The sequence below is a fragment of the Phyllostomus discolor genome, chromosome 5, assembly GCF_004126475.2.
Source record: "Phyllostomus discolor isolate MPI-MPIP mPhyDis1 chromosome 5, mPhyDis1.pri.v3, whole genome shotgun sequence".
Taxonomy (NCBI): Eukaryota; Metazoa; Chordata; class Mammalia; order Chiroptera; family Phyllostomidae; genus Phyllostomus; species Phyllostomus discolor.
The window spans coordinates 84,709,205-84,730,480 of NC_040907.2; the positions used below are offsets into that span (position 1 = coordinate 84,709,205).

The 21,276-nt window shown below is 41.6% G+C and overlaps 1 protein-coding gene and 1 pseudogene across 1 annotated transcript in view; both read left to right on the plus strand.

The window, feature by feature from the left end:
• Window positions 1-21,276, plus strand: part of NEDD9 (neural precursor cell expressed, developmentally down-regulated 9) — a 181,699-nt gene that overhangs the window by 74,903 nt on the left and 85,520 nt on the right. The gene's annotated exons all lie outside the window — the stretch shown is intronic.
• LOC118500730 lies at window positions 889-7,723 on the plus strand (annotated as a pseudogene).

A 21,276-nucleotide genomic window follows, 5' to 3' on the forward strand; every position in this document is an offset into this window, starting at 1 on the left:
TCAGTTTGAAATTTATGGAAATCTATTTAAATGAATCACAGTACACATTTTTGTTTTGTGGCTTCTTTACTCAGTATAATTATTTGGTTTTCATCTGTGCTCTGGCATATATCAATAGTTCATTTCTTTTCATTTTTGCTGAGTAGAATTCATTGTATAGATGGACTACAGTGTATTTATCCATTCTTCTATTGATATACACTTGGGTTATTCCCAGTTTGGGACAACTAGTATAAAGCTCCATGAAAATTTGTGTAAAAGTCTTTCTATGGACATGTGCTTCCTTTCTCTTGGGTGAACACTTAGGAATAGATGACTAAGTCATAGTGTCAGTGTATGCCTAACTTTCTGAGAAACTAACAAACAGGTGCCAAAGTGGTTGTACCATTTTACATTCCCATCAGCAACATATGAGAGTTCCAGTTTCTCTACATCCTGGCCAACAGTTGGTATGACCAGATTTTTCTTTTAATTGTAGCCATTCTAATAGGTGTGTTGTGGTATTTTATCATGGTTTTACTTTGCATTTTCCTAATGATAATGATGTTGAGCATCCTTTCCATGTGCTTGTCATTTTAATGCCTTGTAAAATATATCTGTTCACATATTTTGTCCATTTTGTAAATTAGGTTTTTTTCTTATTATTGAGTTTTGAGACTTTTTAAAATTTTATTCTGGATGCAATTATTTTGTCAGATACACACATGTATTGTAAATATTTTTTCCAGTCTCTGGTTTCTCTTTATTCTATTGACAGTGTCTTTGAAAAAAGCAGACATTTTTAACTTTGATAAGTTCTACTTATTAATTTGTTCTTTTATGAACTTTGCTTTTGGAATAGTATCTAAGAAGTCCTTGCCTAACCCAAGGTCAAAACATTTTCTCTCATATTTTCTTCTAGATGTTTTATAGTTTTAGGTTTGGAATCATCAGAGTCTGCATGAAATTTTTGGGACTGTGTGAGGTCACCCATGTGGGTGGCAGTTTCTAGTAATGAGAAGAGTTCTAGTAAGGAGGAGGATCCAAGAAAAGAAGGAGAAGGAATAGCCAATGGACAGAGGACAAATCTGGAGAGTATGGGAACAGGGAAGCCAAATTTAAAAAGTGTTTCAAGGAGGGAATGAACAAAAGTGGCTGAGATGTTAAGGTGGAATTTTTAATCTCTCAAATTTATTACTAGATTAGTGAAATAAATACCTGGAATGGTGTGTTAAGGTGCTTCAGGCTTCAAGCCAAATAACAGAAATCTCAATTAAAAGTAGCTTCAACAATGAGAATATTTATCATGTCACATAATATAACTCTGGGAGATGAGTAGTTGTGAGTTTGGGTTAGTTCATTGGCTCAAAGATATCATCAAGGACTTCATCTTTGGACTCTGCCATTTCCATAAAGGCAAGATGGCAGCCCCAGATGTTATATTCTCTCACAGTGTCCAGAGGTGAGATAAAAGGGACAGACTTTCATTGTGTATATTTTCAAGGGTAAGGAAACTTCACCAGTAGCTCCCCTGCAGAACTTGCTTTCAGATGAACCAGAATGTAGCACAACCCATGCCTAAACTATCCTGGCAGGGAGAATGCTATAAATCTACATTCACACTCTGGGTCTGAGGAACAGAGTCTCTGAAGGACATGGCCACTCAGAGAGTGAAAAGACTCAAGATTCTGTGAGAGAGAAAGAATTAAAGGGGTGGTTCTTGGGTTAATAATCCATACTGCCTACAATACAAGTGTTTGGCATTCTAAATGTGCCCTTTCCCTCCACAGCAGTGATACGGATACAGGAAGTTATAATAAATATGCGTTATCTCTCAGCCAAATGAGAAGTTTGCTTTCCTCAGGTTAGTGTTTGAGCAACTACTTGATTGCTCACCTGTGCCTCCCATAGCATCATAGAACCTGGGGTCAGAAGAGACCTTGAAAATCCATGGATTCTCCATACAAAATCCCATGACTTTGTGTGTTAGATAAGGTCCCAGCAATAAATACATGCCATATTCCAATTATCCTAATTTAATAAGAACTCAGAGGATAAAAGCTAGGACCAGCTATGAGTGAGGACAGAGCACAGTGAGACCATAGGGTAATGCAGCAACCAGGCTAGTACCAGAGAGGCCTTCCTGTCACACCTGGGCCCGAGGTGGCAGAGCACTCTGAAGGATGGCCCCCAACAGGAGTTCAGACCTATGTCAGGGGCACAGTAAGCCTATAGCAACCTTGCATAATGAGGGGACCTGGGGAATAAATGAATCCAGGGCTTCACTTCCAACCTCTCTCCAACTAAACACCAGAAGGCAAGGGAACCCATCAACAGAGTCCCTACAGGTGAGACTGTGGGCACAAAACAGGGCAGAAAAGGGTGAAGATGGTTCTGGCGGGGCAAGTAAAAGATATCCAGCCTGCCCCATAAGGGGAGATCAGCCACTTCTGAGGCCACTCATTTCACCTTGGGACAGCTCTGAATACAAGAAATCTCCTAGTCAAGCCAAGGGTTCCGTACAGAATAGACCTATTACCTCATCTTCACAACAACACTACACATAGAGGACAACAGCCCACACATCTAACAGCCAAGTGCTGGAGCAAAAGTTGCTGAGACTTCAGTTTAGTCCTTAGCCCCAGTGTCCGATGGAGATTGATGGTTAGGGTCTCCACTGTCTTTTCCCTAGTAGAGTGGTTCTTAAATAGGGGCAATTTTGCCCTGGGAGATATTGGCTATGTCTGGAGACATTTCATTGTCACAGCTTCGGGGAGGGTCTGCCTGCTCCTGGCATTTAGTGGGTAGAGGCCAGGGATGCTGCTAAATATCCTAGCAGTGCACAAGACAGCCCCACAGCAAAGATTAACATAGTCCCAAATGTCAATAGTGCCGATGATAATGAAAAACTTAACAGGAGCTGAGTCTGTGCGAGGCTGTCATGTAGGACCTTCCCTGGAAACCACACCTTGAAGATACCCCAGTGTACCTGGGCTGAAATCTTTCTTTTGGGGTGAACTAATGAAAAAGAGCACTAGAGCCCATTGAGAGCAGGAAGAGGAGGAGTTAGGGGAAGCAAAGATGCAGGATTGAGGCAGGTGAGGCATAGAGGGGCTCTTGGCTTATGCTTGGAATGGCCGTTGTTGAATTTCCCCTTGGTCAACACCCCAACTCCTGAGCTAACCACGAGGGTAGCTCAGGAGGGTAGGAAGTATGGCTAGGTTGCAGTGGGACCAGTGCCAGCCACTCATCAGCCCACACACTATTATCGCATCCCAACATCAGCTCTTTGCAGGCAAGCACGTAACAAGACCAGCCACGAGAAACATAAGAAATAAATCAAAGTTGCTTGGTTGTCTGTCCGGAAAAGGCCATTGGACTATTTCAGCCCCAGTCCAAAGGAAATGACCCACCATGACCACAGGAGGCTGTGTCTGGCATTTAGATACTGAAGCTTGTGCTTTCCTTGTGCTGGGGCCATTTCCCGGAAAAGCAGCCGCTGACACCACCCTGTTTGTCTGACCACCCACGTTAAGGCTGAAAAATTGTTAAACATTAACTATGATCAAAAATAAAGAGCAGGTGAACTTAGCTTCTGCTAAAGGTCAGCAGGTAGGAGCATTTGATAAACATTTGTTTCATACAACAATGTCTTTTATTTAACCTATTAAGATCAATAAGAAGTAGTTTATTTTAAGTGAATCTTCCAGACATCTAAAGTTTACCTATTTAAGAATAACCTTAATGTTGTCATCTTTGGGAGTGAGAAGCTTTCTAAAAGGTGTATATTTCCTTGAGTAGCAAAGTATGTTGACAATAATTCTACCTTTTAAAGTGACTCAGGGAGGGCAGGCAGCCCATTTTGCACACCCGGCATTAGCCTCACAGTGGAGATGGGAAAAGGAGGTAGTGGTAGTCAGGTCCCTAAGCAGGAGGGCTCGGTGTTGTTCCATGTGGTACAGGCCAGCATGACAATTTGATGTTTGGGATGATATGGCACTGATAAAACTTACAGTAAAGCTGTGGCTTCATTTAAGTGTGGCTCTAAAGAATTGTGATGTTTCTGAAGCTTATGATAAACCGAAAGGCACACCTAAAAGAACACCTGCTAGAGAGCATAAAAGCCAAAAAGAGAATACCACAACTCCTTTGAAGCAGTGGAAAGTTGGTGACAAATGTTTTGCCATTTGCTCAGAAGACAGCTTCAACTGATTTTAAGAGAGAAAACTGTTGTGGTTTACACTGGCCATGGAAATAGGAGCAAAATCTGTCTGATCTACTTTCCCCAAAGTCTAAAGTAGCTAATTATATAGAACAGAATGCTCTTCAAATGAAATGAAAATCACATTTCAACAGAAGGAAATGAGAATTCCTCCAGGTATCCTGGAAATAAGCCAAATAACATCAAGTCGAAAGCTGCTCTGTGGTACTCTTTTCTCCCTCCCCCCACCCTCCATGCCAAGATCAGGACAGGGACCAGGAAACCAGGTCTAAAATTCAGCCACCACCACCACCACCCACCACCAGTACCACCCTTCCTATCATGCTGGCTGCCTCCATTTCCTCCTGAACCACCAATAATAATGCCCCCACCACCTCCCATATGCCCAGGTTTTCTTGATGATTGTGATGCTTTGGAAAGTAGACTAATCTCTTGGTACATGAGTGGCTCTCATATTTGTTAGCATATGGGTTTCAAACAAATCAAAAAAAAGAAGGTGCTCACATTTTAATTAAGGAACAATTCCTACAATATTATTTGATAGGTGCCACTCTCCCAAGTAGAAGGGTATTTTGATACAGCCTGGTCAATGTGAACAGTTTTCATCATTTTCTTTGTGACACTTGGCTGATTGGCAATCATTTGCATTTGCCCTTGGTGCATGTGACTCATGCTTAATAATCTGCCAGGTGTTTTCTAGGGAATAATCAGTTTGAATAACTGAACATGGAAATGCAAGTGGTTAAAAGAACTCAAGGTCACATATAGTACAGAAAAGTCAATCTGTCATATCACTATTGAGCACATTTGTATGTTGTCACTTTCTTAGTATGTTAAGCTTTTTACTTAATGCCTTAAAATAATGATAAATTTTTAAAAAGTGACCCAGGACAATTATTATAATGTAAAAATAGAAAAACAGCAAGCTGTCCTCAGCCACAGGAGCAATTTGCCTAGGCACTAAGTGAACCCAGATCATGACCTTTTTCAAGGGTGGGGCAGAAGCTTTCCTAGCAAAAATTCTCCATAGCTCCTCTTTGTCTTCCCTTTGTGTAGCTGTCACCTGTTACTCTTTACTTATAGCACCAGAACTGTCCACCTATAATCTTTGCCTTCTAGTAAAAACTACTGTGTGCTAGGACAATTGTTCTCAAGTTTTGACTGCATGCTAAAATCTCCTGGGAGTTTAAAAAAAATTATCCATTGTTGTGTCCCATTTCCAGTGTTCTAATTTTAATATTCTGGGCATGACCTGGGCATTGGACAGTTTAAAACATCCCAGGTGATTCTGGTTGTGCAACCAGGGTTGAGAGCCACTCAGATAGGAAATCTGAAATTTATTAGAATGAAACATAAGAGTTAATTATGACCTGAGAATTTTTCCTATGAATAATGTCAGTATATAAGCCAATAAGCTTAGTATATAAACTAGTATTAGAACTCTTTGCATCCACTTTCTCATGCTTAGCTGTGCTCCAGGAAGTAATGCAAGCTAGAAGAGAGGTAGGATGGATCAGTGGTTAAGTGATCAGAATTTAGAGCTAACTGCCTAAGTTCAAACCTTGACCCCAGCCACTTACTGTGTTAACCTTGAGCAAGTGTCTGAACCTTCTTGTGCCTCAGCCTCATCAGTAAAGTGTTAGGAGGATTATATAGGTCTATGCACACAGAGGACTGAGACTAGAGCCTGGCACAATATCAGTGATAGCAGTTTTGGCAAGAGACAAAATTCACTTCAGATGGTCAGGTAGAAAGACAGAAGTATGGGCAGGGCTAAGGGAATAACCAGGGGTGTTGCAGGCAACAATGAAAAGCTGTTGCTAGCCTGAGCTGGAAGGGGAAAAAGTTGTGTTACAGGAACCCAGTGAAAGCTAAGTCTGTGGAGAGACACAGCAACTGCCCTGGATGAGGCAAAGAAGTAGAAAGGGAGTAGGGAAGAAATGCCCTGATCTTTCTCTGCTTCCAGCCTCTAATCTCAAGATCAGCTTCACAGGGCACAGCACACAAAAAAGGGAGAGAATGAATTTGAAATGGGTGGGAAAGTAAATGGAGAGTAGCCAGCACAGTTAACTGTCATCTTGAGCTTGAAAGTCATCAGAAAAAGGACTTTTTGCCCTGGAGTGGGCAAACTTTACATAGCATAGCTGTAGAATGGCCCCTGAAGCCACACTCATTCTGGAAGAAAGATGCCCTGACAACAGATTTTTTTTGTACCAAACTGAAATGGTTCGATATTGTTGTAAGCAAAAGTCCAATTTTAAAAACTGTCATACACTTGTTCGGTATTTCAGGTTTAGCACAAAGCCCTTCATCCTTATGGAATTGTTCGTGTTCTTCCCTGAGCCTTTTCCTCACTTGTTCTTTTTCATCTCCTTTGCACCCCTGCCCATGTGCATCAGAAGACAGAGCTCCCAGCTCACTCCCTTTGCTAATTGAAACGCATTCTTAAGCCTTGCAGCACACTTTGGAATGTTTCCTCCATCGCCTCCCCAACCCCAAACATCACCCCTTTCTTCTTACTCATGAATGTTGACCTTTGTCCAATAAAGTGTTCAGGTCCTTCAACCTCCCACTTTCTAAAGTAGCAACTGTGGGCTGTGTTTACCTTTACCCTCCAAAACTGTCCTTGGAACCTTATTACCTATCAAATATGGAGTGACATAAGTAGAAGCAGAAGTCCCTATCTTCCAGGGGCTTCCCTTGTACTGTTCCAAGTACAAGGGGTAAGAGAAGGGGTGCTCAGGTTAGCAGGTGGTCTTTCCCATAGACACCTGTGCAAGGTGATAATTTCCTTTCTATGTTTTATATCCTTGTGTCCATCATATTGCAAATGAAAATTATTAACTTTCAGATTCACGGCTGGATGCTCTGGAACTTTTTATACTGTGCCAATGTACATGCTTGGTTGCACTGGAGACCCTGCTGTGACCCTATCTTCATTTATAGCATAAAGTTTTTTTCCAGATTCTGTGATTAGATATTCCTTTACCAGATTTAATTAAAATATTCATCCAAATTACTCCATTCCAAATTCCTTTGGATTCATGCTTTCCATCACATACACATATAATAATAGCCATAGTTTGTCCCGTTCCCCTTTGGAAGCTTGGCAAATGTTACTCTTAGGCTCTTCTAAGTAAAAAGGGAACTTGTACCTCCTCTTCTTCCCTTCTCAGTACTTAGGCACCCTGAAGCAAAAGCACCATAATGTTGGTGCCAGTGGTCCCAGAAAGAAGTGGAAATTGAATTTTAAAAGGCCTGGTAAGATTTGACTTGGCAGGATTTTAACCACTGATGTGGGCTCAGAGTAGGCTAGAATCATCAGTAGCAGAAATAACAGCACTCATTAAACACACAGTTCCTCTGAGTTTGATAAATCCTTGCCCTCAAGAAACTTGCATTTTAGATAAGGGAGGACCTCCCCCCACCCCAAGAATGCAGGCTGGTATAGGATGAATGCCAGTTAAGTAGTATATGAATAAAACAATGGAATCACATGTTAAAAATCTATATTGCAAAGCATTCCCTTAACAAAGGTAATTTTCTTTTTTTAAAATAATTATGTATTTATCTTTTTAGAGAAAGGGGAAGGGAGGGAGAAAGAGAAAGAGAGAAATGTCGATGTTAGAGAGAAACATTAATCAGTTGCCTCTGGCACATGCCTAACAGGGGAACGAAGCTAGGCCCTAACTGGGAATTGAACCAGGGACCTTTTGCTTTGCAGAAACACCCAACAAACTGAGCCACATTGGTCAGGGCAAGAGTAATTTTCTACCCAGGTAATTTCCATTTCAATGGGTACTGGTAGAATTTTGACTGTATTTCTTAATCCATCTTTGTTTCTACAATGCATAATTTGTTGGCTGAGATATGTCTCCCACTTTCAAACCTAGTGTGTTGACATTTTTAATTTATGACACATCCACCAGTTTACTGAGGATTTATTCATCGGTATCTGAAAACATGTCTTAAGATGATGTTTGTAGATTAAAATATTTTAAAATAGAAATTGTGTAAAATTACTCCCTAAATCCCTGTTTGGGTAGGTTGAAGTGTATGATTTATATTTTCAGTTCTCATTTTTTTCAGAGTAGGCACTACTTTAGCAAAGTCAATATCTCCAAGAAACGTGCCCCTCCACATTTGTCCACACGTGTCACTAGCAAAGAAATGACAGAGTCTAGTACTGAGCAGTATGAGTGTTTTTGAGGAATGTCTTAGACTTTAGTTCATGGTGATGAACATTAACACAAATAAACCATAAGTTTATCATAGTGACCCCTGCTTTTTGTCTTCAATGCTGTGTCCATGCTTCTATCACAGCACCTCTCATATCATGGTGGCCTTCGCAGCAGACTGTGCCCTCTTGCAGCGGGTCTAATTCAGCCTGGCATTTCCATTATGAAGCACAGTGCTTTGTGCCCAGCAGGCCCAGGGAAGGGTGGACAAATGAATTGATCAAATAAGGGATTATTGGAAAGTGGAAATCATAGGCATTAACATTCTTTGAAAGCAGGAATAAGCCTAGGAATAACTGTGAGAAAGGGAGGACAGTCTACAATGCCAATAACTTTCCCTAGCAGAAGTGCCCAGAGTGTGGCACCAGCCATAGACACATTTGCACTGAGAGGCCTGATCCCTGTGCTGGTAAATGGGATATCTCTTCCTGGTCCGGGAAGGCCCTGAGGGCCAGGGCCTTCATTGCCCTTCAGAGCACACAGCACAGATACTCCCTCAAGATTGGGCAGGCTAGATAAAGACCAGACTATTTAACCTTATAATCATTTCCCTTTTTAATAGTACTTCATTATTACTCCCATAAAACTCAAAGACCAGGTTATATGTAAACTAGGGTATGTTCCAAAAGCGTCCTAACAATAGTAACTCAAACTGTAACCTGCTTCTCCGGCTTGAAGTAGAGAGAATTGAGAATTTGGTCTCAAAGGACATTGGGATTTTGCTTGGAAAACAGTGTCATGAATTAATTGGCCTCATTTCTTGGCTCAACTTGGGAAAATGCTAATGAAAACAGAACAGATCCACACAAGTGGACAGAGCACTTCAGCATCCCTATACCCCCACAGCAGTTTTCTCTCACATTAGAATCATACCCACGGAGGTCAGATTGTCTACACAGACAGAGTAATTTTCTAGGGAACAAAGCCATGTTGAACATGTGCTAAGAATCACTCACAGATGTACATTCTTTTATTACTGATTTTTAATCCTCATCCAAGGATATATTATTGATTTTAGAGAGAGAGGATATGAGAGAGAGAAAAACACTGATGTGAGAGAGAAACATCAATTGGTTGCCTCCCGTATGTGCCCTGACTAGGGGTCAAACCCATACCCCTTGGCGTACAGAATGATGGATGCTCCAGTCAACTTAGCCACCTGGCTAGGGTTGTACACTCATTTTATAGAAACTAAGAGAGGGGTTATTCATTTACAAACTATTTTTCACTTAACCAAAATCTTAAACAATGTCTCTCTACTAGTAGTTATAATAATTTTTAAATTTCAACTTACACATTTTCAAGAATATGTCTGTTAAAAATACACTCACATAAGAAGGTAGGTAGGTAATCACATGGCTATTTAATTCACAATATCATATCTTTGATACTCCCTTTTATAAACCTTTACCTTCCTAACCCTAAGAAACCACTTTCTTGTTGAGTCAAAGTAGGGCAAAAAATTAAGCAATAGGAATGTCTTTTCTTCATATCCCAGCACAAAGCCAACAGTCCCTGTGATAATCTGTTAACAACAAAGACTGGAAAACAAGAACTGCTATGTGACAAATCTGTGCATTCTCCCGGCCCTGCTGCTATGGGAGTCAGCATTTTCGTATGGACAAGCCAGTAGTTTCAGGGTCAAGAAAATTAATCAAACTGGAGGAAGAGAAATAAAAATTAAGTAGATGTTATTGTTACAGAACACACAAGGGGGGCCTGGGATGATATACTATTATTGAAAGAAGGCCCCGGGTCCGTTACATCCACCGCCAGAGGAAAGACGTCTCTCAATGCCAGAGATTCGTGAAAAGGAAAGGAAACGTTTATTTAATGCTATACAAACTTAAAGTAGCGACCTAATGTTTTCACCAAAATCCCAAGGTCCCTAAAAACAACCCACAAACACACAGTCCTTCCTTCCTTCCTCCCCTTTGCCCAGTCCAGAGTACCGTATCTCAGGAAAGGAAATAGAGTCCATGGCTCAGGCAGTCCTCGGGTTCTTCCAGTTAGTACTCCGATCTCGACTGGGAGACTCCCTGGGTTCCCAGCACCCTCAGCTGAGTCCTGGGATCTCTGCTAAAACCAGGTGGTGGTTCCCCCTTCTAAAGCTGTGGGGTCCCCACTCTGCCAGGCCGCGTGGTTCCACTCTTCTGGGATGCGGGAGTCCTCCACTTGCTAAAGACGCGTGGTTCTCCTCCCTCAGGGCTACTGCGTGTTTCGCCCTCTCTCAGGGCTGCACATGGTTCTCCCTCTCAGGGCTGTGCAAGGTCTCTCCTTTCTAAAGCAGCATGGTTCTCCTTTCTAAAGCGCATGGTTCTCCTTCTCAATGGCTTGCCAAATCTGGGTTTTTAAATCCCCGAGGCCATCTTCTTCTGCAGCCCTCATTTCCGACTCCTCCCACACTCGGCTTCACATGCCAGAACTCGAATCCTTCCACTTTACTAAGGCTGCCATCATGAGTCTGGCAGGCGTGGCCCCATGTCCTGGAGCCAATCCTCTCTGAGCTCCCACGCAGGGCGCTGTAACACAGGGACCTGCCCCCCCCCCCCCCCCCAGTTACCTCTGGTGGGGAAGTTACTTCTGGGTGGGGAAGTTACTTCCATTCCCCTGGCTTAGAGCTGATCACAGCTACTTAACATATCTATGCAACCAGTCCAAAGGTTATAGATATGCAAAGGACCACGCCAGAGTTTAGCTGCAAGGCTGTTGCTATGCTAAACAGCTCTCAATGGACCTGCGCCATTTGGCCCTTCCCCAACCCACACCCTGGGTGGGGGGGGAGGAGACATCTTAAAATCTCCTAGACACCTTAAGTTCTGGGCCCCATTTCAAATGCCTATTTGGGGCCCCCCCTCTTGGCTGCCACCCTGTAACATTATGAAGACCAAAGAAGATCAACAATCTAGTATCTATATGGATAAGCAGCGCTCGCCTTTGCACACTGCAGAATGTGTGATGGAGTGTGAGTAGGATGAAGCCAGGAGTAAAGGAGTGGTACTTCCAAATGCACTTTTCAGGCAGGGCTTTTCTCTCCTGACTTGGAGGCTCCTCCACCGCCTCATTATTTGGACTTTGCTCCTGGATCACACACCCTCCAGGGTCTATGGAAGTCAAGGCCAGTGCAAGGGAGAGAGAGGCAAGGGCCCAAGCCACCTGGGTTTAGGGAAGGAGGAAACACACCTTCTGCCAGTTAGAGAAAAATGGAATTTTCCCTTGGAATTTTCCCAAGGTCACTAATTTTCCTTAGTGACCTTGGAAGTTAATCCTTCGGATGGTGGTGCTGTCCTCCCCCTTCTTGTGCAGTGCTCATGCATGCACCCTTAATTTAAAACGTTGTAATGAAAGGCAGAATAAGAAGCAAATCTAGATCAACCTGCATTCAATTGTGCTATAGCTAGAAACTTTAACAGTAGGAGGTGGCTATTTTGTTTTGTTTTAATTTAAAAAACAATCATGGCTTTTGTCAAGTGCTGAAAGTTAATATGAAATCTTGCCACAGTCTCACCTTTCTTCCACTGGATTTTGCCAGCTGGGAGAAGCCACAATTTGTGACCAAGGAAGAAAGATTACGGTGGAGGGAATGATTAGATCTCATTTGTTTTGGGGACATAATGAGCAATCTCTGAGAAGTGGAAGAAAAGAAGGGAGGGGCAGTGGAAAGAGACTCCCAGCAGGCGAGTATCCTGATTTGACAAGCTAGGTCTTCACTAGGCTGAGCATTGATATGACAGCTACCTTCTGTGGTCAGGCCACCTAGGAAGTGCTTGGAAAAATATCTCAATAGGCTAACCAGCCAAAGATATGCTTTAAAGTAAGGGATGCTTCTTGTTGCTCATTGTGGTTTTACAATACATGAGCCTGGTTTATATAGCAGCAGCACAAAGAAAGCTCTGTTTAATATTGTCATACTTAAGCTATGTGCATGTTTATCATTTCCTTACTGACAACAGCTGGAGAAAATGACTGAGATTGGGGAGGAGGAGAAGGGAAGGTGGAGGAGAAATTAAAACATTGGAATGGACAACCTACAACTTTGCTGATAAATGAAGCTCCAGATCTAGTCATGTCATTGGCATCAAAGTATAATGAATCTGTGGTTTCCCTTCCAGACACAGAAGCAAGAGTGAATGTAAAACAGGACTGTGAAATGAAGCAGATGAAACCAAAGACTATTTACCTTGATTTCTTAAAGTTCTAGGGTATATTTACCCCCACTCCACACTGGGCCCTTTATTGTTATTGGTACAACCACTATTTAACTATTTAGAATATGCTTCTATAGGTCCTTCTCTTGGGGGCTGTGGGGAAGAGACAATAGAGCTCAGATTGTACTGCTAACAGTTAAGAGCCAATCCATCTATGAAATCATTCGGCACCCTGGGATTGGCCCACACTGCCTGGCAGGTCTCACTGTCCTGCCAAAGTCTGCCGAAGCAGGGAAACCAAATCCATAAAAAACTCTAAACTCTTAGGAATGGTCACCAAGAAGAGCTCTACATGATTACTGTTTCTCAGCAATTTGTTATTCCCTGTGCCATTGCCTTAACTTATCCACCCATCCCCAATTCCTCTGTCAGATGTATTGCTCCTCCAACAAGTCTTCCCTGAAATCTTCAAGTAATTCTCTTCTATTGACTTTCCTCTTTGGATTCCAAAGCATCTGTTCAGGTTTCTCTGTCTAACTAAACTAAAAATTCTTTGGAGGCAGGAGCAATGCTCTTTCTATCTTTGTGTCTCTAAACTAATCACCGTGGTAGATGCTCAGCCAACAACATGGACACACACCTACAGTCACTTCACTAAACTGATGGTGCAATAAGGGCAGTTTGTATTCATCGATTGGTCCATTAGTCCCACAGCTGCCAACTGGACAGTGGGCCCAAGGCAGGTGTCCGCACAATATACATACAATACAGGTGGACAAAAGTAGGTTTATAGTTGAGTACAAAACCGTTTATTCTTATATTATTATTGTTAATTATTGTATTATTTTCCATACTTTTGCTCCACCCTGTATTCAGAAGGTGGGACAGAGCATTGGAAGGTGAAAAGATCACTGTAACTTCAATTTTACTGTTGGAAAATTGTAAGTGTTGGGTCCCACTCATAGTGCATCAGTCGTACCCACTTCCAGTGATGCTAAGTTACATGTTGATGTCATATTGTTACCGGAAATGGGACCCAGCCCAGAGCAGGCCTGCCTAGGGCCAGCCGGTAGTGTGTGGGTACTTAACTGCATGCAGGAAAGATTTCACAGCATGAGTCTAGGTGATTTTTAGGGGATGTTTGTTAAAGCTGGGGACAGTGAATAAAGGAAGGGTCTAGGATAGAAGCAGCAGCAGGAAAGAGACTAGGTGGGGAAATGAGCCTGGGCTGAGCTGCTTCACCTCACTGAGAAGTCAAAGAAAAGAGGTCTCGGGAGCAGGTTTAGGAAAAGCCTGGGAGGAACTGCCAATTGCAAGCCTGTTGGGGTCCCTTAGGGTTTAGGAGATGTGTGCCTGCAAGGGAAGAAGAGAGGGATGGGGATGGGAAAGGCTGCATGGGTATGCTCCTAGGAGGGAGAGCATGCCCACCGGGACCTTCCTTTTGAGGGGTTTTAAAGGCTGGGAATTTAAGGGAGCTCCTAAGGGAGGATCTCAATAGAATATTCATCAGTTTTTGCTGATGCACCAAAATGTAATTTATTCCCTTAACTTCATCTGTCCTTGGGTGTGGTTGGAAAATGGCACTAATTGGATTTCTGCTATCTGTCACCCTGAGTAGGGTGATTTAAGCAATTTACCCTCTGGCTGAGGAGAAGTATTAACCAGTTACTCTTAATTTCCTTGTTTAGAGAAGATGGTTTACTAGATGGCTGCAAACTGCTTGTTTAAATATCTATCTCATTTCCCTATTCCACTTGTCTTGGTTTACTAGTCTCCTAGCCCATGTCTGTCTGTCTGTCTCCCTCTCTTAAATATATATACATATATATATAATAATATAAATTATACTGTTATAAATGTTTAGTCCTGCATTAGCTTCCACCGAAACCCGTAAAATTCTGAGAGCATCAAACAGCAAACAGGCTTCAGGTTATACTACTTTACTCCTAAGAGTCTGGCTGGCAGGTTGCTAAGTTGGCATCGTACGTGAGTACTTTGGGGATTCCTCCAAATCCATTTATTTCGGTACCTCCTGAATTTTGTGGAGAAATCCACAGAGAAACCCATTACTCCTTATGGTAAGAGTGACAACAAAATGCAAAGACCAGATACAGACCTGATGGACTCTTGGCGTGCTCAGTGCACCACTATGTACAGACAACAGTTTTTCTCGTGTGCAGAATGAATAATGAGGATAATCACATCAAGAGTGAATAAACGCTTCCCAATTGACTTATTGGACTGGTTATTTAACCTCGTCGAGTGCCTGGAATCCTTCCAGCTCAAGAATGCAGATGTGACACTGCTAGAGATGCTATTCAGGATAAAATGAAGCACCCAAGAGTTCCTGGCTTCACAGCTGCATCACTGGAGGCTGATAAGCTGTGGCCAAGACTGTTCAAGGTCTCCAGCTGTCCTGAAAGTGTCTTCTTGTTTATTTTAGGTAGATAAGTGTTGCTATTATTCCTGGGATGGTAGGAAATGCCGAGGGGCTAGAGATCACGGGATACTTTTAAATTAGAACAGTGTGAAGAGATGTTGGAATCCTTGCCATATTAAAAGGGGGGAGGGGGAGAAACCACACACTCAGCATTTGGTGATACTGTAATTATAGCTCCTCTTAAGAGCAGTTAACAACCACTTACTATTTTGTAACCTAAGGGTAATAAACACTGAAGCTTTACTCATTAGTTGAAGTTGACAGAATGCTAGGAGTAGTCTCATGGCACACCCCTTACATCAAGGGAGTATTTTCTCTTTGTTTATCAATAAGGGGGTGCTTATTTGTTTTTATGGCTTAGTCCACAGTTTAAATCATAAGAAATAAAGAGATTATTCTCAGGAAAATCCTTTGGGGAAAACTTCAGCATTATCTCAGTGCTTAACCTGCCATAAACCAATTAATAAGTGATCCATTTTGCCATCACAATTTGAATGTATCCCTGGAAATAACAACAGACCCAAACAAGTGGGATGACTATGATCTCTCAATCTTCTTCCCAAAGTTCTCACTAGCTCTCTGAATAGCCTAAGACATCAGAGAAGGTTAAAAAAAATTGTTCAAATTGTTTCCAGCAGCAAGAAGAAAGCCCTTGACTTAACCAGAGGGAGCACAAGACAGAACTATAGCAGCGGAGGTTCCGTTGAAGGTTACCTAGAGACCAAAAGGCCTATCCTACAATGGCATCTCTTATGGTACTTTCTTCGCCTGTGCAAAACCTTCTTCAAAGCTACCCAGTTTATAGTGAATGGATTAGGTTCACTGAATTACAGTTCACTGCATTAAATATTTTAAAGCTAGAAGAGAACACTACGTTTGCAAGGTAGGAAATGCCAGGGGGCATTTCTTCAATTTGGGCTCTTTAAATTTGCAAATTATAATTTCAGTTTTCAACTTTACTACAATTTTCATAAACACAAAAAAATTCTCTTCCTAACATGGACATAAAAGCATCCAAACCTGTAGAAAATTTGTATGAGTTTATTAGAGTTTATTTGAGTCAAACAGAGGACACACCTGGAAGCAAGATCTCAACAGACTGAGAAAAATGCTTCCAAGAATCACAGTTCACAGCTTCTTTTGCACATTTGGAATTAATGAGAGAACATAAGGAAGAATACATGAAGGTGGGGAAAAGCAAGGCAGGGAAACCTCTATCACTGGATTATAGAATGGTTAACAAGATCCTGTGCTCTCTTGAGGGTGGTTACTCTTCAGGAGAGTCTAAACTTGAGGAATATCAAAGGCATGTTAACCTAGATGGACAAAAACAATGGACTGGCCTCGCTTAAGGCAAGGCGAAGATAAACTTTTATTAAAGAAGCTATAGGCCTGGGGTGTGACTACCCACCATGACCTGCCCAGTTATGATTTTATGATCAGATCACCCTGTGAGGTTACTTTCCATTAAATACATTATAAAGCCTTTTTTTTATCCACACTAATTTCAAGTAGATTTAAGTATCTCTGAAACTAGCTTAAAAACATAAAATATAATATAGTGGTTCTATCCCAGTCATTTGAAAGAAATACTAACTTAGCCCCCTTTCCCAAATACTAGAAAATATTATCATTAAAAGGCAACTTTACTTTTTAAATTTTATTTTTCAATTATAGTTTACATTCAATATCATTTTGTATTAGTTTCAGGTGTACAGCATAGAGGTTAGACAATCATACACTTTATAAACCAGTCCCCCTGATATTTCAAGTGCTTACCCGGCACCATACATGTTATCACAATATTATTTACTATATTCCCTGTGCTGTAGCTTACAACCCTGAAACTATTTTATGACTACCAGTTTGTATTTCTTTTTCCCTTCACCTTTTTTACTCAGCACCGCCCTCCCCCCCCACACTTGTCTCTAGGAACCATCAGTCTGTTCCCTGTATCTATGACTCTTTCTACTTTGTTTGGTCATTTATTTTGCTTTTCAGATTCCACATATAAATGAAATCATATGGTATTAGTCTTTCTCTGTCTGATTTATTCCACTTACCATAATACCCTCTAGGTCTATCCATGCTGCTGTGAATGGTAAAATTCCATTCTTTTTTATGACTGAGTAATATTCTGTGGTATATATATGTACCACAGCTTTTTTATCCACTTGTCTGTTGATGGGCACTTGGGTTGCTTCAGTATCTCGGCTATCGTAAACAATGCAGTAATGTACATAGGGTTGCATATATATTCTTTTGAATTAGTGTTTTGAGTTTCTTTGGATATATACCTAGAAGTGGAATTGCTAGGTCATAAAGCGGTTCAATTTTTAATTTTTTGAGAATTCTCCACAGTGTTTTCCATAAGCTGTACCAGTCTGCTTTCCCACCAACAGTGCACGAGGGTTCCCTTTTCTTCACATTCTCATCAACACTTGTTGTCTGTGAATTTATTGATGATGGCCATTCTCACTAGTGTGAGATGATAGATATCTCACTGTGGTTTTAACTTGCATTTCTCTAGTGATTAGTGACATTGAGCATCTTTTCACATGTCTATTGGCCATCTGTACTCAATCTTATTTTATATATCTGCTCTTTTATTTCTCTTGTGTTTGCAATAGAATGCTCTATTGTTTACCTTGATTGACAGACATCCAATATTAAAATTGATGTAAGATAGTTTATAAATCAGAAAACAATTCAATTTAAATTAATTGAAGATCTATTTTAATTATCTATCATGTTCTACCAAACAAAATAGCAACTACTTCTACTTGTGTCCTAAAAAAATATGTTTTCTCATCTTTTTCTAATTGTCACATGTTTCAGTTAGAAGTTGAGGAAATTTTTTTTAAAAAGCCAAGGAAATAGAGCTGCTAATGAGGGGAGAACAGCTAGGGGGACAGGAAGCCACTCACCTCCTGTCCCCAGGTATAGTCACCATATTACAGGATAGAAGTCAAAGATAAATAATTTTACCCTTGTCCCAGGAATAATCAAACTTTCAGGAACTTACTCAGATTAATCAAATGGATAAGAGATTGCTGAACAACCTGTAGAAATTATATGAAAAAGAATAGGTGGGAAAGTCAGGTAGACACAGCATGGGAAATATCCCACAGGCTGGTACTTCTAGAAGGCATTTATATCCCAGGAGGTGGTTCTCTGCTTCAAAACTTCAGAAACTCACTCTTATCTGTGTCCAGGGGCAACATCTACCAAAATGCACATGGGCTTAGGGTATCCTCTAGAAAGCCTAATTTATTCAAAATACAGTGGGCTAGAATAAGCAATCATGTGGGTGTGATTCTCTCCTGTACTCAGACTATATGGGAAGCTCTATCATAAGCAAGAACCATTTTACTGTTTCCCCTTGAGAGACTATTGTCATAAGAAACAGAATGCTGACATTTCACATGATACCTACCTTAAAACTTATGGGGGGGTGGGGGGAATGTAACAGCCAGAGGAGAGCTCCATGCCCCTGGAATCAGAACAAGAGGTTTACACCAATATGATGTTAATAGGACTGAGTTAAAGTAGGCCAAGGCTTCCATCTAATAATAGGAATAGTTTTGCCAAAGTGGTAAAAATAGAGTCTAATGACTATACTGCTCTGATCAGTTATTTTCACATTATGGATTTCTTCAAGTCGTCAGGTCCACAGTGTGTCTCTCTTCCCCATAGACAGTGCTTCAGTGAGCACCATCCACATGATCACTCTTTTGACTGTACTTGTTCTACTTTTCTAAGACTTTCTTCACAAGGCCTTATCAACTGAAGGCTTCTGAGTATTATTCATCAAATTTTTCAAAAGTGTAGCTAAATATTTCTACAAGCCTTCAAGTCCATTTTCCCTAATATCATACATATTCCTGATACTTGATTCTGCCACCCATGTACCCTGCTCTGAAAAGGGGGTGTCCTAAACAATAGACAAGTCACTGAGAAGAAATAACGGTATCAAAATTAGTAAATTGATGTGGACACTGGCCTGCAGTGTCCACGACATTGTGGATGAGATGAGACAAATTCACACGGACCACCGAAGTCCTGTGGAGGAAAAGGGATGGTGCAGCCACTCTCTCAAGGGGAAAGCGTGCTGACCCTTGCCTTGACAAGCTTTTATTGGCTTTCTAATAGCATACATCAAAGAAGTTTCTCATTCATTATGCTTAGGTTTACTTTAGGTAATTACTTTTTACAGATAGTAATGGAAAGGATGTTACTGATTACTTCTTACAGATTAACAAGGAAAAAATGTCGCAAATGCAAGGGAACAATAAGAGTAATTGGTCTGGTTACACTTCGATCCTTGGGAGAAATAGCACAGACTTCAGTAAGTTACTTTAAAGATATGCAGTAAGCATTTGCTGCCTCAACTCAGGGTGAGGGAGGTTTAGCAAGGGAAAGTCACAAAGCAGCCTAGGTATAATGTGGGCCTGGTTTCCCACGGGAGGACTGATCCATGGATCTGGCATCCTGCGTGCCACCATGCATGTAATGACTTTCCCATAGGGTTGAGCTACATTTGCCATTGGTAGGCAGATCAGTTCCCTACAGTAAATTAGCATATTGGCTCATATGGGAACTCCTTTGAGGTACCCCAGATAATTGGAAAACTGGAAGGAACAAAATTTCCACTTGAGAGTTAAATTGTAAGATTAATATATAGGATAGTTCAAAGTATGCTTATTTCTATGCTCCCCAGAGACTCACAAAATATTCCAAAGATGCTATATAAGATTGCCTTTTTCCCCAGCTGCCAGAGAAAAGAGCTAGGATGGTGGAGAGGGTAGACTGCCTGATCTGAGGGCAGGTACAAACACCAGGGTTGATGGAGAGAATGAGAGCCCTGTTCTACCTCCTCCTCTGATTTATTTGAACCCTGATACAAAATCAGGCAACAAAAAGGCCTGGCTATGAAAATGATTCTCAAACAATATAGTGCTATTCAAATGTAATACAATTATCGATAACTAAAGTCTCTATTATTGATAATGTAAAACACCTAATGTTCTGAATGTTATCAACACTTTATGTCTGTAGTAGTAAACTAACATTTCTTTGAGGACTAGGCAAGCCACAGGAGATGAAAATAAATACATTCAAATTAAGGATAAAATCAGGAAAGATGATCCTCTTAGAAAATCTAGTAAAAATCGGGACTTCCGGCAAGATGGAGGAATAGGTGGACGCACCGTACCTCCTCGTACAACCAAGATTAGAAAACCAATAATTTACAACAATAATTTACTATCAGAATAACACCCAGATCCGGCAGAGGATTTATCTGAATGGAAGTCAGGCAGCCAAGAAGTTGAAGTAGACGCGTTCATCCGGACGGGTAGGAGAAGACGAGCCGGGCAGGCGCGGGGCTGGCTCCGGTCGGCGGCGCGCGGAGGTCGGGGGAAGGTTTGGCGCGAAATCGGCGCAAAAGCCATCCGGGGGCGCAAGAAGGCAGCGGTGATCCCTGAGTACGCAAGCTGCAGCTGGCAGACCCAGAGGGGCAGCGATTGTGGACCAGGGCAGAGCTCGCGGCCTGGAAGCCCAGACAAGGGTCTGAGTCCAGGGGAACGGAACTACCGCCATTGTTTTCTCCCACCCTGCTCCCGCTCCCGCCCCACCCCCACATATAACGTCACAATCTAGCGACTGGGGTGCCCAGCCCCGGTGAGCACCTAAGGCTCTGCCCCCCACCGTAACAAGAGCAACCAGACCGGAAAAAAAAAAAGGAGAGACAGGGGAAAAAAAATATGTTTTCAACAGAGCAGATCAGTCCCCCAGGACTCATCCTTTTGAGCGACCAAGAATTAGCCAATCTATCAGATGCACAGTTCAAAACACTGGTGATCAGAAAGCTCACGGAACTGGTTGATTTTGGACGAAATTTAGATGAAAGAATGCAGATTACCATAAAACAGATGCAGGAAGATACGCGGAGGAGAGCCAATAGTGAAAGGAAGGAATATGAGTCTCAAAACAATACAGTGGACCAGAAGGAAGATAGAATCAACCAAGCAGGGAAGCATGATGAAATAAGAATTCAAAAAATTGAGGAAAAGATTAAGAGCATCCAAGACACCTTTAAACGTTCCAATATCCGAATTATAGGGGTACCAGAATCGGAAGGGGAAAAGCAACAGATTGAGCACGTATTTGAACAAATAATAAAGGAGAACTTCCCCAATCTGGCAAAGGGAACAGTCTTCCAAGAAATCCAAGAAGCTCAGAGAGCCC